The sequence below is a fragment of the Macaca thibetana genome, chromosome 8 (genome assembly GCF_024542745.1).
Source record: "Macaca thibetana thibetana isolate TM-01 chromosome 8, ASM2454274v1, whole genome shotgun sequence".
In the NCBI taxonomy this organism is placed as follows: Eukaryota; Metazoa; Chordata; class Mammalia; order Primates; family Cercopithecidae; genus Macaca; species Macaca thibetana.
Genome location: NC_065585.1, coordinates 119834505 through 119847793, shown reverse-complemented (window position 1 = coordinate 119847793; position 13289 = coordinate 119834505).

The following is a 13289-nucleotide window of genomic DNA, read 5'->3' as shown; positions in this document are numbered from 1 at the left end:
GGTCAGAGGCGAGGTGGGGTGGGGGGCTCCCGTCGCCCTGGGTGTCCCCACGTTCGTTTTCTTCTTCTGCTTTATCCTCCTTAAAGCGGATTGCCTGGAGCGTGCCAGCTTGTGTGCGCGTATAAATGCGGCGGCCGCCGAAGGGCTGGGAAAATTTGACTCGCATTAGATCTCCAGAAAAGTCCCTCGGTTACAGCGGTCGCCGAGTAAATGGGGCAGTGTGGCCCAAAGGTTACCAATACGGAGACAGCGCCAACAGATCCAGCCCCTGCTGTTACTACTCCTGGATCAGCGAAACGGGATTTGGTGTCAGCAGTTCCAGCACAGAATCGAAGAGGGTTTAAAAATTGTGTTTTAATCACAATGGGATCTCATTAGAGTTCTTTTGGGGATTTCAGATCAAATGTTTCTTTTTCTTTTTCTTTCCTTCCTTTCTCTCTCTCTCTTCCTTCCTCCCTCCCTCCCTCTCTCCTTCCTTCCTTCCTTTTTTTTTTTTTTTTTGAGACAGAGTCTCTCTCTGTCTCCCAGGCTGGAGTGCAGTGGCCAGATCATGGCTCGCTGCAGCCTCGACCCGGACTCAGTGATCCTCCTACCTCAGCTTCCTGAGTAGCTGGGACCACAGATGCAGCCACTAAGCCTGGCTATTTATTTATTTATTGCAGAGCCGGGGTTTCACCATGTTGCTTAGGCTGGCCTTGAACTCCTGGGCTCAAGCAGTGTGCCCACCTCGGCCTCCCAAAGTGCTGGGATTACAGGTGTGAGCCACCGCTCAGGCCTCAAATGCTTCTTAAACCTACTTACGTGAATTCAGTGTTACAACAGCTGTTTGAATATGATTATCTCCTGAAATCCAGATAAACCCAACTCATCTCCCCAGGCTAATGGGTGCAAAATTGCACACAAAGATTTATGCAAAATTTCAGCAAATTTGATCATTCAGCTACCAAGTAATGATTTCTTGTACATAGTAACATTTAATCTTTACATCAAAGCTATACCCAAATGTTTCCAGCTGCTGCTGCTGCTGCTGCTGCTGCTTCTGCTGCTGCTGCTGCTGCTTCTTCTTCTGCTGCTGCTGCTGCTGCTTCTTCTTCTTCTTCTTCTTCTTCTTCTTCTTCTTCTTCTTCTTCTTCTTCTTCTTCTTCTTCTTCTTCTTCTTCTTCTTCTTTCTTCTTCTCCTTCTCCTTCTTCTTCTTTTTGTTCAGCGAGGAGTCTAGATCAGAAAGGTGGCCCAGATAGTTCACCAAATGGCAAGACCAGACTAGCCTCTAAACCAAGATAATTAACCCTTTCTTTCTTTCCTTTGGAAATAGACATCCTTTGCTCTTAGAGATCTCAAATCTTGTGATGACCCATACGTTCATTTGGATTTTTCTTTCCTGATAAAAGTCAATCATGTGCACCTTGGAAAAAGTGAAGAAAAGTTAAAAGTAAATATCCACCCAGAGATAACATTTTCGTGCACCTTCTTCTCTTTATTTTTGCATATATGAGCTCATCGGGTATATCTATTTGTATATGTTTAAATTTACATCATAAGCATGCCCAGTTCATCTTTAGAATTTTTTTAACAAATATAATTTAAAATAGGTATCTAATATTTCATGTTATGGATAGACCATAATAGACTGTGTTTGTGTTTTCAGATAATATCTTTTTTCCATCACTGTAAATAAGACTTTATTTTGTGGCTTTAATTTCCATCCTTGTCAATATTTTCTATTATTTTCTCAGGATACATATATAGAAGAAACATCAATGAATCAAAGATTTTAATGCTCATAAGACATGCCATTCATTCCAGGGCTTTCTAGAAAAACAGTATTATCGTATTTTTTCCCTGGAGGTGCAGGCGAGTGCCTAGTCTATGGGTATTTACAATCATCACCGGACACCCACAAGAGACCCTGAATTTAGAATATTTCCGCGGTAGGAGCTCCGCCTCGTCCTTGCAGGGGATACTGACGGCTCACTGGGTTCTCGCCTTCCAGTGCTGGAGGCGGGAAGTAGCGTGACCCGGGGTAGAAACCTAACGCCAGAAACCTTCCAGCGCCTTATCACTTGGTGGAATTTTCGTGGCAGACAGTCGCGCTCTACCTAAGTCATAGAAGAAAGGACACCTTGGGGGGGGACTTGGCTTCGGAAGCCTCGATTTCAAATCCTAGCCCTACGTCCCCAGCCTTGCCCTTCCTGGCTTGCTGCGAGGATCAGATGAGATTTTTGTACGTGAAAATGCTTTCTAACCCCTCTCGAGTGGTGGAAACATCTCCCTTCGCCCGGAGTCCAGGTCTGCGGAGCAGTTACCCGCCGCTTTGCAAGAGCAGGCTCTCCACCATAGCGAGTCCTTGTTACAGAAAGGGTCGTTTCGGCTCAGGATGCGCGCTCCGGGCGCAAACCTGGGGATAGGAGTCCCGGTCGCGCTCGCCCCACCCTTGCAGGGAGCAAGGTCGTCCTTCTGCAGCACTGCGCCACGCGGCGGGAATTTGCAGTGTCCTGCGTTCAGGTTTCAGTTTCTTTGCTCGCTTGAGTCTCGCCCTCTCTCAGTCACCTCTCGGAGGGGCCTGGCGTCCCTCCACCCTCCTCCTCCTTCAGCGCCAGGAGCATTGAAAGCCGCCTGCCCGCCGAGAGTGGAACTGGTACCTGGAATCTCGCCCATTCCGGGTCAATTGGAGGCGCATTAGCGGCTGCTGCCTCACAGTGCAACAGAGGCGCGAGCGACGGGCCACCTGCCTAAGCGCTGGCGCCCAGGAGAGCCGGGCGGGAAACTAGGAGGGGCGGCGAGAGCAGAAAAGTCAGAGTCCAGAGACTCTTTCTTAGGCAGGACTCCGTGCAGCCCCAACAGCGTGGTGCGGGGAGGGGTGTGTGTGTGTGTGTGTGTGTGTGTGTGTGTGTGTGTCCATTACTCAGGAATGGAGACATCGTGATCACCTCTGTTCTTACGTGAGATGGAGACAGTCGTGCTGGGGGTGTGATTGATCCGCTTTGCTTCACTCAGATCCACAGAGTGTTTTAAGCGCCTACCGTGGGCCGGCTTTGCCCAAGCTCTGGGAATACTGAGAAAATGAGAGGTCACAGCCCTCTTATCTGAACTTGCATTCTTGCATAGAAGACAGACTTTTAAATGATTCCCATGCAGTGTGTTACCTTGCACAATCAGAAGGAATTTGTACATTATATTTATTGAGTTTTTAATTTTTCTTTTGAGATGGAGTTTCACTCTTTCGCCAAGGTTGGAGTACAGTGGCATGCTCTCCTCTCACTGCAACCTCCGCCTTTTCGGTTTCAAGCGATTCTCCTGCCTCAGCCTCCCAAGTAGCTGGGATTACAGACGCCCGCCACCACGCCCGGCTAATTTTTGTATTTTTAGTAGAGACGGGGTTTCACCATGTTGGCCAGGCTGGTCTCGAACTCCTGACCTCGTAATCAGCCCGCCTCGACCTCCCAAAGTGCTGGGATTACAGGCGTGAGCCACCGCGACTGGCCCTGAACCTCTTCTTCTCCATGGTTAACAAAAGTCATTATTTCCTGTTTCTTTCACTCTTCTAAAACGAAGGGATTCCCTCCAGCAGGTACCATACTCAACAGGCAATTCCTGGTTACCTTGCGGCTTAGTGGGCCCTGTGGGCCGAGATAAAATCATTCCTCTTTAACCCAAGTGCAGGATCCCCGTTAGACTAGACTAGACTTGGGCTCTGGGTCTGTTGTCACAGCTGTGTCCCCAAGGCACGTAGTAGGTCTTTAACAAATATTTGTTGGGGACAGGTATCTGTCCTGCTTGATTGGGGATAGTTCCTAGGATACTCTGGGGACTGGCCCAAAGGGTGTCTGGGGATCATCAATGGTGGAAATTTCCGCTTTGCTATGGTCCCTTTTGCTGGGATCCACTTTTTAATACTCTAATAATGTATTTATATTTTTGAGTATTTGAAAAATTAACATGGTTCTCAAAATCAAAATTTTGTAAAAAGATATTCTAAGATATTCCATATTGAGAGACTGGTTGATCACTGGTGCATCCTTTTTCTGCTGCCACAAGGCAAGCACATCTGCAGCCAATCACACACCCAAAGTCCCATGGCTGGCACAGCCTCCTCCCCAGAACATGAACTGTTCCCAGCTCTCATTGATTCCTGAAGATACTCTTTTGCCATTAGCTTTTTTTCACTTAACAATATATTCAGCAGTCACATCATATTGGTCCAAAGAGGTCTTCCTTATTGTTTTCTGTAGTTGCCTGGTACTCCATTACATGAATGTACCAAAGTTTATTCAACCACTGTTCTATGAATGAGTATTTAGAGTTTTCCAGTACTTTAAGTTTGTATGTGTTTTCATATTGTTGGAGGCGTGTGCTCAGAGTCAAAAGACAATTGTCAGTTGAATTTGTCAAAAGACAAATTTCTAAGAAATGGGACCATAGGTGAAACATAAATGCATATATAATATTTTTAGGAGTTTTCCTCTCCAGAAAGGTTCTACAGGTTTGCATTCCACCAGTATTGTATGGGAGTGCCTGCTTCCCAGGTAGTCTGGGCAACGGAATGCATGATCACGCCTCTTAATTCTCACAAATTTGATAGGTGAGAAACAGTATCTCAGTGTTGTTTTTAATTTGCATTTCTGTAATTATAAGTGAGGTGCAACATCCTTTTATATGTTTAAGGGATATATACATATATGTATGTATCTATATATACACATATGTGTATGTATCTATATATATACATGTATAATATACATAAAAATTAAAAACACATAAATATATACACATATATACACAAATGTAAATTGCATCCATCTCCCAATTTCAATTTTTAGGTTTTCTCAATATCAGTTACTTTGCTTATGTGTGCTATGTGTTGAAAATATTTTCTTCCTGTTTGACAATTGTCTTTTGACTTCTTTTATAGTGCTTTTTACCATGCATTTTATAAAATGTAATCATTTTTGTTATCTCTCTTGCTTCTTGATTTGAGTCATGGTGAGAAGAACTTTCTTTTCCTACACTGAGGTTAAAAAGGAGTTCACCCACTTTTTATTCTAGTATTTGTTATAATTTCTTTGCTTACATTCGAGTGTATTCGAGTGTATGGTGTGAATTAAGGATCTGATATGATCTTTTCCAGAATTGCTGTGCTGAGGCCGTTTTGACGGTTTGCCCGCTATCACTTTCAGAGGCGCTCCCCGCGAACCCCGAAAATCTGTGCAAAATTCTCCGGGTTAGGGGAATTTCCGAGCATGGGTGGAGCGTAAAGTGAAGCGGGCCAAGAGATTTCTTGCATCAAATGTTTAGAAAAACCAACCAGTTAAAGAAAATAAAAATCTGCTGGTATGTAACCGCCAGGTGGGCTTCTCCATTTCTCTGCGTCACCCTCCCCAGCCGGCCTCCCAGCTTCTCGGCTTTGGGTGGCGGAGACCGTTTAGTTCTGGGACGGACCGTGGGGCTGACTCCGGGGGGTCGCGGGAGCCGATCCGCCTCCGCGCGCGTTTCATTCCTCCAGCGTGGAAAAGAAAACCCTCAGCGGCCAGAGAGGCGGCGGGTCCTTCCCCGGATGGCGGATTCGGGGAGCCGCAGCCGGGGACGCTGCTGGGCAAAGCTTATCTGCTCCGCGCTCGCCAGCTCCGTTTCAATTAACATTCCAGTGCCGCCGCCTGCCGCGGTAGCGGAGTCTGCACCAGGCCCTGGAAAAATAAACTCCAGGCCCAGCGGCTGTGCATGCATCTGTGTGTGCGTGTGTGTGTGTGTGTGTCTGTAGGGCCAACAGAGTCCCAGATCAGCGCAGCCCAGAGCTGCCCATCCCCGCGTCGCGGTTCCCTGCCCGGTGGAGCCTGAGCCGGGCTGCAGCTCTCAGTCCCACTGCGCGGCAGGACGGCAGCTGCTCTTTTAATAACTGGCAGTCGGCGGTCCTGCTGAGCCCTACAGCATCCCCAAAGCATGGTGTGCGATGGAACACGTGGCTGCGTCCCCAAACCCCGAGAGGGGAGTTGCACACACATTGCTGACCTTGAGGGTCAGACAGACCCTTTCTCATCTAGTTTTTAGCATCAGATGTAACCTCAGCTTGGGCTTGTATGATCTCATCGATGTCCCTTTGAGATAAGCAGGGCAGACGTCCTTCTCTCCATTCCAGGGATGGGATGTTGAGGCTCAGAGGAGTCCCTTAACTTGTTTATAGCCGCTGGCCAGCCGCTCGCCTAGGGAGGGGGACATGACAGGTATACTATTCATGGCTTCCCGGGGCGGGCGGGGGAGGCGGGGAGGAATAGCTTTAGGAGATATACCTAATGTAAATGACGAGTTAATGGGTGCAGCACACCAACATGGCACAAGTATACATATGTAACAAACCTGTACGTTGTGCACATGTACCCTAGAAGTTAAAGTATAACAAAAAAGAAACAAAAACAAACAAACAAAAAAGAAGTTACCAACCTGCACATTGCTATAAATAAGTTTCTAGTATCGTTATTGTTATTCTCTACAAATGTAAAATATGTCTACACCTCTCCTTGTGCCCACTGAATATAGGGCCACCCACCCCCTCCACTGGCTGTATATGTGGGAGATGTCCACAGTGAACAACATTCTAAATGGAATCTTTCTACAAAAAAAAAAAAAAAAAAAAAAGAAAGAAAAAAAAGGCCATTTAAACAAACAAACAAACAAACAAACGGAAACCCTTGTTGATTTCTTTCTTCAACATAATTACAAGTTCCCAAGAATTGTTCCTGAATTCACCCTCCAGGGGCCTCCTGTGACTTGCTAGAATCAGCCCAGGCTTCTGAACTTGTTTTTCTAATTAAAAGCTATTTTGGGGGTATAATACAGATAAACTAGTTGTGCTTGTGAGTTTAACTTTTAAAAGACCTTTTAAGCATGCTCTTTAGGAAAAGGAGAAACCTGCTAAGGTGAGATGGGTCAGGCCAAACTAGAAGCAGTTCTAAGTGTTAAGAGCAGCTGTGAAGTGGGCTTCTCAGTTAAATACCATCCGGCCGGGCGTGGTGGCTCACGCCTGTAATCCTAGCACTTTGGGAGACTGAGGATCATGAGGTCTGGAGATCGGGACCATCCTGGCTAACACGGTGAAATCCCGTCTCTACTACCGTCTCTATTAAAAATACAAAAAATTAGCCGGGCCTGGTGGCAGGTGCCTGCAGTCCCAGCTGTTCGGGAGGCTGAGGCAGGAGACTTGCTTGAACCTGGAAGGCGGAGGTTGCAGTGAGCTGAGATTTCTCCCCTGCACTCCAGCTTGGGCACCAGAGTGAAACTCTTGTCTCCAAAAAAACCAAAAAACCAAAGAAACAAAACAAAAAAAAAAACCCCTCTATCCCAGCTTCTGGGGCCCATAACTGAATGGAGGTATGAATGAGGTGACACGCCATCCTTCAGATGTATTTTGCCTCTGCACAGCACTCTTTAAAAATTTTTTTTAAATTTTTACTTTAAGTTCTGGGATACATGTGTAAAACATGCAGGTTTGTTACATAGGTATACATATGCTATGGTGGTTTGCTGCACCTATCAACCCATCATCTAGGTATTAGGCCCGGAACACACTAGGTATTTGTCCTAATGCTCTCCCTCCCCTTGCCCCCCACCCCATGACAGGCCCCCGTGCATGATGTTCCTCTCCCTGTGTCCATGTGTTCTCATTGTTCAACTCCCACTTATGAGTGAGAACATGCAGTGTTTGGTTTTCTGTTCCTGTTTTAGTTTGCTGAGAATGATGGTTTCCAGCTTCATCCATGTCCCTGCAAAGGACATGAATTCATCCTTTTTTATGGCTGCATAGTATTCCATGGTGTATATGCGCCACATTTTCTTTATCCATTCTATCATTGATGCACAGCACTCTTTGAGTCCTAAGGTACTCATAGTCTGATGATCTATTGCCCCCTAAGGCAACAACCGTCAGACTATGTCCCTAACCATCTGTGGGACCACCCAGCCCTGGAGGGTGCCTTGCATGGAAGGAACTTAATTTGTAGTATGGCCACAGGCTTCCATGTTCCTTAATCCTGGAATGATGCCAGAGAAAGTGGAAACTCTCCTGAGATCTTCCCCCAATGCCCAGGGAACTTGTGGATGCTTCCCGGCATGTGAGTTACTGTGCAGGGGGAGTGGAGGGGAAACTCAGGGCCTGGGGAGCTGCTGCAGCACAGTCCATTACTCTTTCCCCCGTGGCCACTCTCCAAACATGCATAGCAGTGGTGGGATGGGGAGTGCAGTGGGGAGCAACTACGTGGATAAAGATGGAGCAGGCAGGCACAGCAGCATGCTGATGTTTGGTGCCATGTAGATAAATTATTCTGATAACCAAGTGTGTGCTTCCCTTTCTACCTCCTCCCCAGACAGTCTGACGCTGGGAAGAAATATTAGAGAGCAGGATGGGTCATTTAAAAGCGACCCAGGGAAGATCTTTTTTTTTTTTTTTTTTTTTTTTTTGAGCAGGTCCATTTTACATAAAAGAATTAGGCCCAGAAGACTCTCACTGTGCCAGAGCTGCTCATCCAACTTTCTTTTTTTTTTTTTTTTGAGGCGGAGTCTTCTGTTGGAGTGCAGTGGCATCTCGGCTCACTGCAAGCTCCGCCTCCGGGTTCCCGCCATTCTCCTGCCTCAGCCTCCCGAGTAGCTGGGACTACAGGCGCCACCACCACGCCCGGCTAATTTTTTTGTATATTTAGTGGAGACGGGGTTTCATTGTGTTAGCCAGGATGGTCTCGATCTCCTGACCTCGTGATCCGCCCGTCTCGGCCTCCCAAAGTGCTGGGATTACAGGCTTGAGCCACCGCGCCCGGCCTCATCCAACTTTCTTTGGCAGGACTCCTCCCTCCAGGCTGCCTTGCTTGCCTGGAGCAGGGTTGGAGTGGACCTGTGGCCAGAAGACCCTGGGTATGCTTGGGGTAGGTGAAGGATGGAAGGGGAATACATTTACCCTAAAAGAAGCTGCTAATTCATTATCCATTCCTAGCAATTTGAGAGACTGCAGAACAGAAATTATAAGAAAAAGTTATAGAATATTTGACTCTGAACTGTCATGCCGACTGTCAAATAGTCACATCTTCAAAATTTTACTTTCTGTTTCCTTTTGATCCCTCTGAGAGTCTGGGAATAGAGATAGGAAGGGAGGAGCTGAAATTGTGTAAACACACAGGAGAGAGTGTCAAACCAAGTTTATGCAGAGAATAAAGCTGCCGGTCCTAACAATAATTGTTATTTCCTGTCTTATTCCAGGAGGGACTCTTTATCAAAAGCTAATATTTGGCTATTAATTTATCCAACTCTAGGCATTATCAACCACCCCTTCATTTTTACAGACAGGGCCAGAGAAATTGAATAATGTAATTGACAGCACATCCTTCCAAGCAGAGGATCAGGGCCTCTATTATGCTGGGAATGCCACATTCCTCCCTGGGTCTCCTAGGCATGAGTTAGGTGTCTGTGGGATATCAGCTTTTGGCATTCTCCCCCCACCCAGCCTTCTTACCTAGTGCCTTTCTGCCAAGTAGCTTTAAATAAACATGGTTGGTTTAATTATAAATGATTTATTAAAATTCACAGCATTGCTTTTCCATTTTGAAGGGAGAGGTGGACTAAATATTAATAGTAGCTAGTACTCATTCTGTGCTTACCAGGCGCTGTGCTTTCTGTGGATGTTTCTCATGTGTTTGTACAATTCTCTACCCGTAGCATTATCTTTTCTGCCAGATGTCCTCATAGCCCCTTCAGGTCTTTGCTTAGGTCAGCTTGATTTCTGCCTTTAGGAGCTTACACTGGGGAGGGAGGAACAGGAAACAAACAAGAAGTATAACACATGGGTAAACTGCATAGCAAGTTAGAAGGTAATGTAAGATAAGTGGCAAGGGGGATCAGGGATGTGTGTGTGCCATGCATGTGTGTTGCACAAAGGAGAGCAATTGCAATTTTAAGAAGAAATATTAGGAATAGGCCTTTTTGAGAGGGTGCCGCTTGAGCAAGGACCCAAGGGAGGTCAGGGAAGGAGCCATGTGGGAGTCTGGAGGGAGTGTGCAAAGGCCCAAAAGTGGGCTCACACTTGGTATGTTTGAGAATCAATGTGCTGAGAATAGATGGAGTGGAGTGAATGAGGGGAAGGGGGAAAGGGGATAGAGGAGATGAGGTAAGAGAGGTAAGGGGGCCTTGATGGGCTAGTGAGTATCTTTGGCTTTTACTTTTGAGGCAAAGTCAGAACATGGGAAAGTTTTGAGTAGCAGAGTGTATAATACATAATGTGACTTAAGATTGTGAAAGCCCTCCTTGGGTTCTGTGTTAGAAGAGGTTACAGGAGAACAGAGGTGGAAGAAGGGAGACTTGTTCAGAGGCCATTGCAATAATCTAGACAGCGGACCCAGGTGGAAGCAGTGGAGGTAGTGAAAAGTGGTCAGATTCAGAGGATATTCTGAAGGGTGAGGGAACAAGCTTTCCAGACAGATTGGATGTGGACAGTAAGACACAATGATGAGTCAAGGATGATTCTAAGTTTTTTGGCTTGAGCAAATGGATAGGTGGAGTTGCCATCAGTTGCGAAGGGAAAGGCCACAGGCAGAAGAAGTTTTGGGAAGACCAAATGTTCAGTTTTAAAATTTGAGCTGATTATGAAATACCAGGTAGAGATCTCCATTAATACTTAGAGTCAGGCATTCAGGAGACAGGCCTAGGCTAAGAATATATATTGGAGAGTTATTGGCATGTGGATGATATTTAAAGCCATTATCCCAGATGAGATCACCAAGAAAATGAGTGTAAATAGAGAAGAAAAGAAGTCCAAAACCAAATTCTCAGGCAGCCCAGAAGTTAAGAGGTTGGGGGATAGGAGAAATTCGCAGACCAACTCTTGCCCCTTAGTGGAGAAATCTGAGTAGATATTAGATGGTATCATATTAATGTTAATTTTCTTAGCTGTAGTAGTAATAGAGTGGTTCCCAGTTATTTAGGAGGCTGAGGCAGAGGATCGCTTGAGCCCAGGGGGTTGAAACTGCAGTGAGCCCTGACCATTAGAGCATGGGTTCTCAGGCAAATCAGAACTTGCTGGATGATTTGATTTTTAAACTGAAAGGTGATAAGCGGTGATTGTCTCAGCAGAATTATTTGTGTAAGATTTACTTGTATGTTGCATTTTCTCATTAGAGGTTTCTCTTATCATTTTAATAGAATAGCCATTCATTTAGCTATCTATTTTGAAATATACACCTTGAATTTTACATTGAAACAGACACAAATACTCCGTAGAAAAAGAAACCTGTTCACTTTCTAAATCTTAGAGAACTCTTGTTTTTTATCTCTCTCTCTCCCTCCTGCCTGAATTACCCCAGTAGTTGCCTCAATTCAGAGTTTTCTCGGGATATAGACCTTGCCTCAGGGTTGATTGCACAGAAACCAGCCTTGATGACAGGTCTGCCCTCACCCCAAGGAGCCAAAGTAGTTTTGAAAATGTCGTGAATCAATCTCAATCTCTCTTTTTTCTCGATCACTCTCCTTCTTCCTTTATTCAAAGACACTAGATTCCTAAAGTAGCACGCATTCATCAAACACAAAGAAAAATTTAGAAAAACACAAAGAAAATCAAAATCTCCTAATCCCGTTACCTAGAAAAAATTTTTTGTTATCATCCATTTGCTTATTTTTTGTATATGTATATAATTAATTCCTTTTAAATAAATAAGGATTAGATATGTGGCTTTCTGCTTTCCCCCCTTCACAATATAACAATGTATTGTAGAAATTGTGCATGTCATCAAACGTTCTTCTATAACATAATTTTGAGTAATTATATTTTATCCTGTGGATCCATAGATTTTTTTTTTTTTTTTTTTGAGATGGAGTCTTGCTCTGTCACCCAGGCTGGGAGGGCAGTGGTGCAACCTTGGCTCACTGCAACCTCTGCCTCTCGGGTTCAAGCGATTCTCCTGCGTTAGCCTCCCAAGTAGCTGGGATTCCAGGTGCCTGCCACCATGCCTGGCTAATTTTATATTATTGGTAGAGACTGGGTTTCACCATGTTGGCCAGGCTAGTCTCAAACTACATTTCAACTGATCCCCTCCCCCTCAGGATAGATCATTATAAAAAAAGAAGCTGATTTGGTTAATATCAATTTACTTTTATGTAAGGGTTATAAGCAGAGGGGACTCTGATTATCCTGACTTGACAAGACTGGAATTCTCTGTTTTTAGGGAAAAAAAGTGGCCGGTTTTGGAAATCTGACTGCTTTTAAATTTCAGTTTATTTGTTTCTGGCCAGGCTAGTCTCAAACTCCTGACCTCAGGTGATCTGCCTGGTCCGGCCTCCCAAAATGCTGGGATAACAGATGTGAGCCACTGCACCCAGTGGATCTATAGAATTTTAACATTAGAGTTATTTTGTGGGATATTTAGGTTTCTTACAGATCACTTTTATAAGTAACATTTCTACTGTCAAAAGACAAAAAATCATACCAAATTTGTGATAGATGTAATTGACTTTTAGTTGCCATTCCTGAATGGGGGGAGCCTCCATTCTACAAAATATCTGGAGAGTTGCACTGGGCAGTGTTTGAACAGTGAGTTTTGGAAGGTGGGAACAAGGAAACAAAACAATAAAAAAGAAGCTGATTGGTTAATATCAATTTACTTTTTTGTAAGGGTTAAAGCAGAGGGGACTTTCTGATTATCCTGACTTGACTAGACTTGAAATCTGTCGCTTTCCAGTTTGATTGGTTTGATTTAGCATGAGTGACTCCCCTTACAGTATTGTTTGCAGCGATGGAGGGCATACTAAGGCCGTGGACAACAAGTCTCAAAGCACAGGATCCGTTCACGCTGATTTGAAGTGGGCAACCCACTGTTGGGCACAGCCTGCAGCCAGCGCAGGGTTGTGAGGGCTTTCTGGTATTTTTGGGCAAACGTGGAGCACATCTGCTTTGAGATGGTTGCACAGTTTCAGCCTGCAGCTTCCCCCACTTCGGGCTGCCTGGGGCCAAGAAAACCCAGGTTATGAGTTCTTAACACCAGGTGCAGTGGCCCACACCTGTAATCCCAGCACTTTGGGAGCCGAGGTGGGCGAATCACCTGAGGTCGGGAGTTCGAGACCAGCACATGGAGAAACCTTGTCTCTACTAAAAATACAAAATTGGCCAGGCCTGTAATCCCAGCTACTCGTTGAGGCAGCAGAATTGCTTGAACCTGAGGTTGTAGTAAGCCGAGTTGGGCGGCCTGGGGCAAAACTTGTCTAAAAAAAAAAAAAAAGAAAAGAGGCTGAGTTCTTAAACACCAGAGCACTTCCTTGTAGCTTCCGC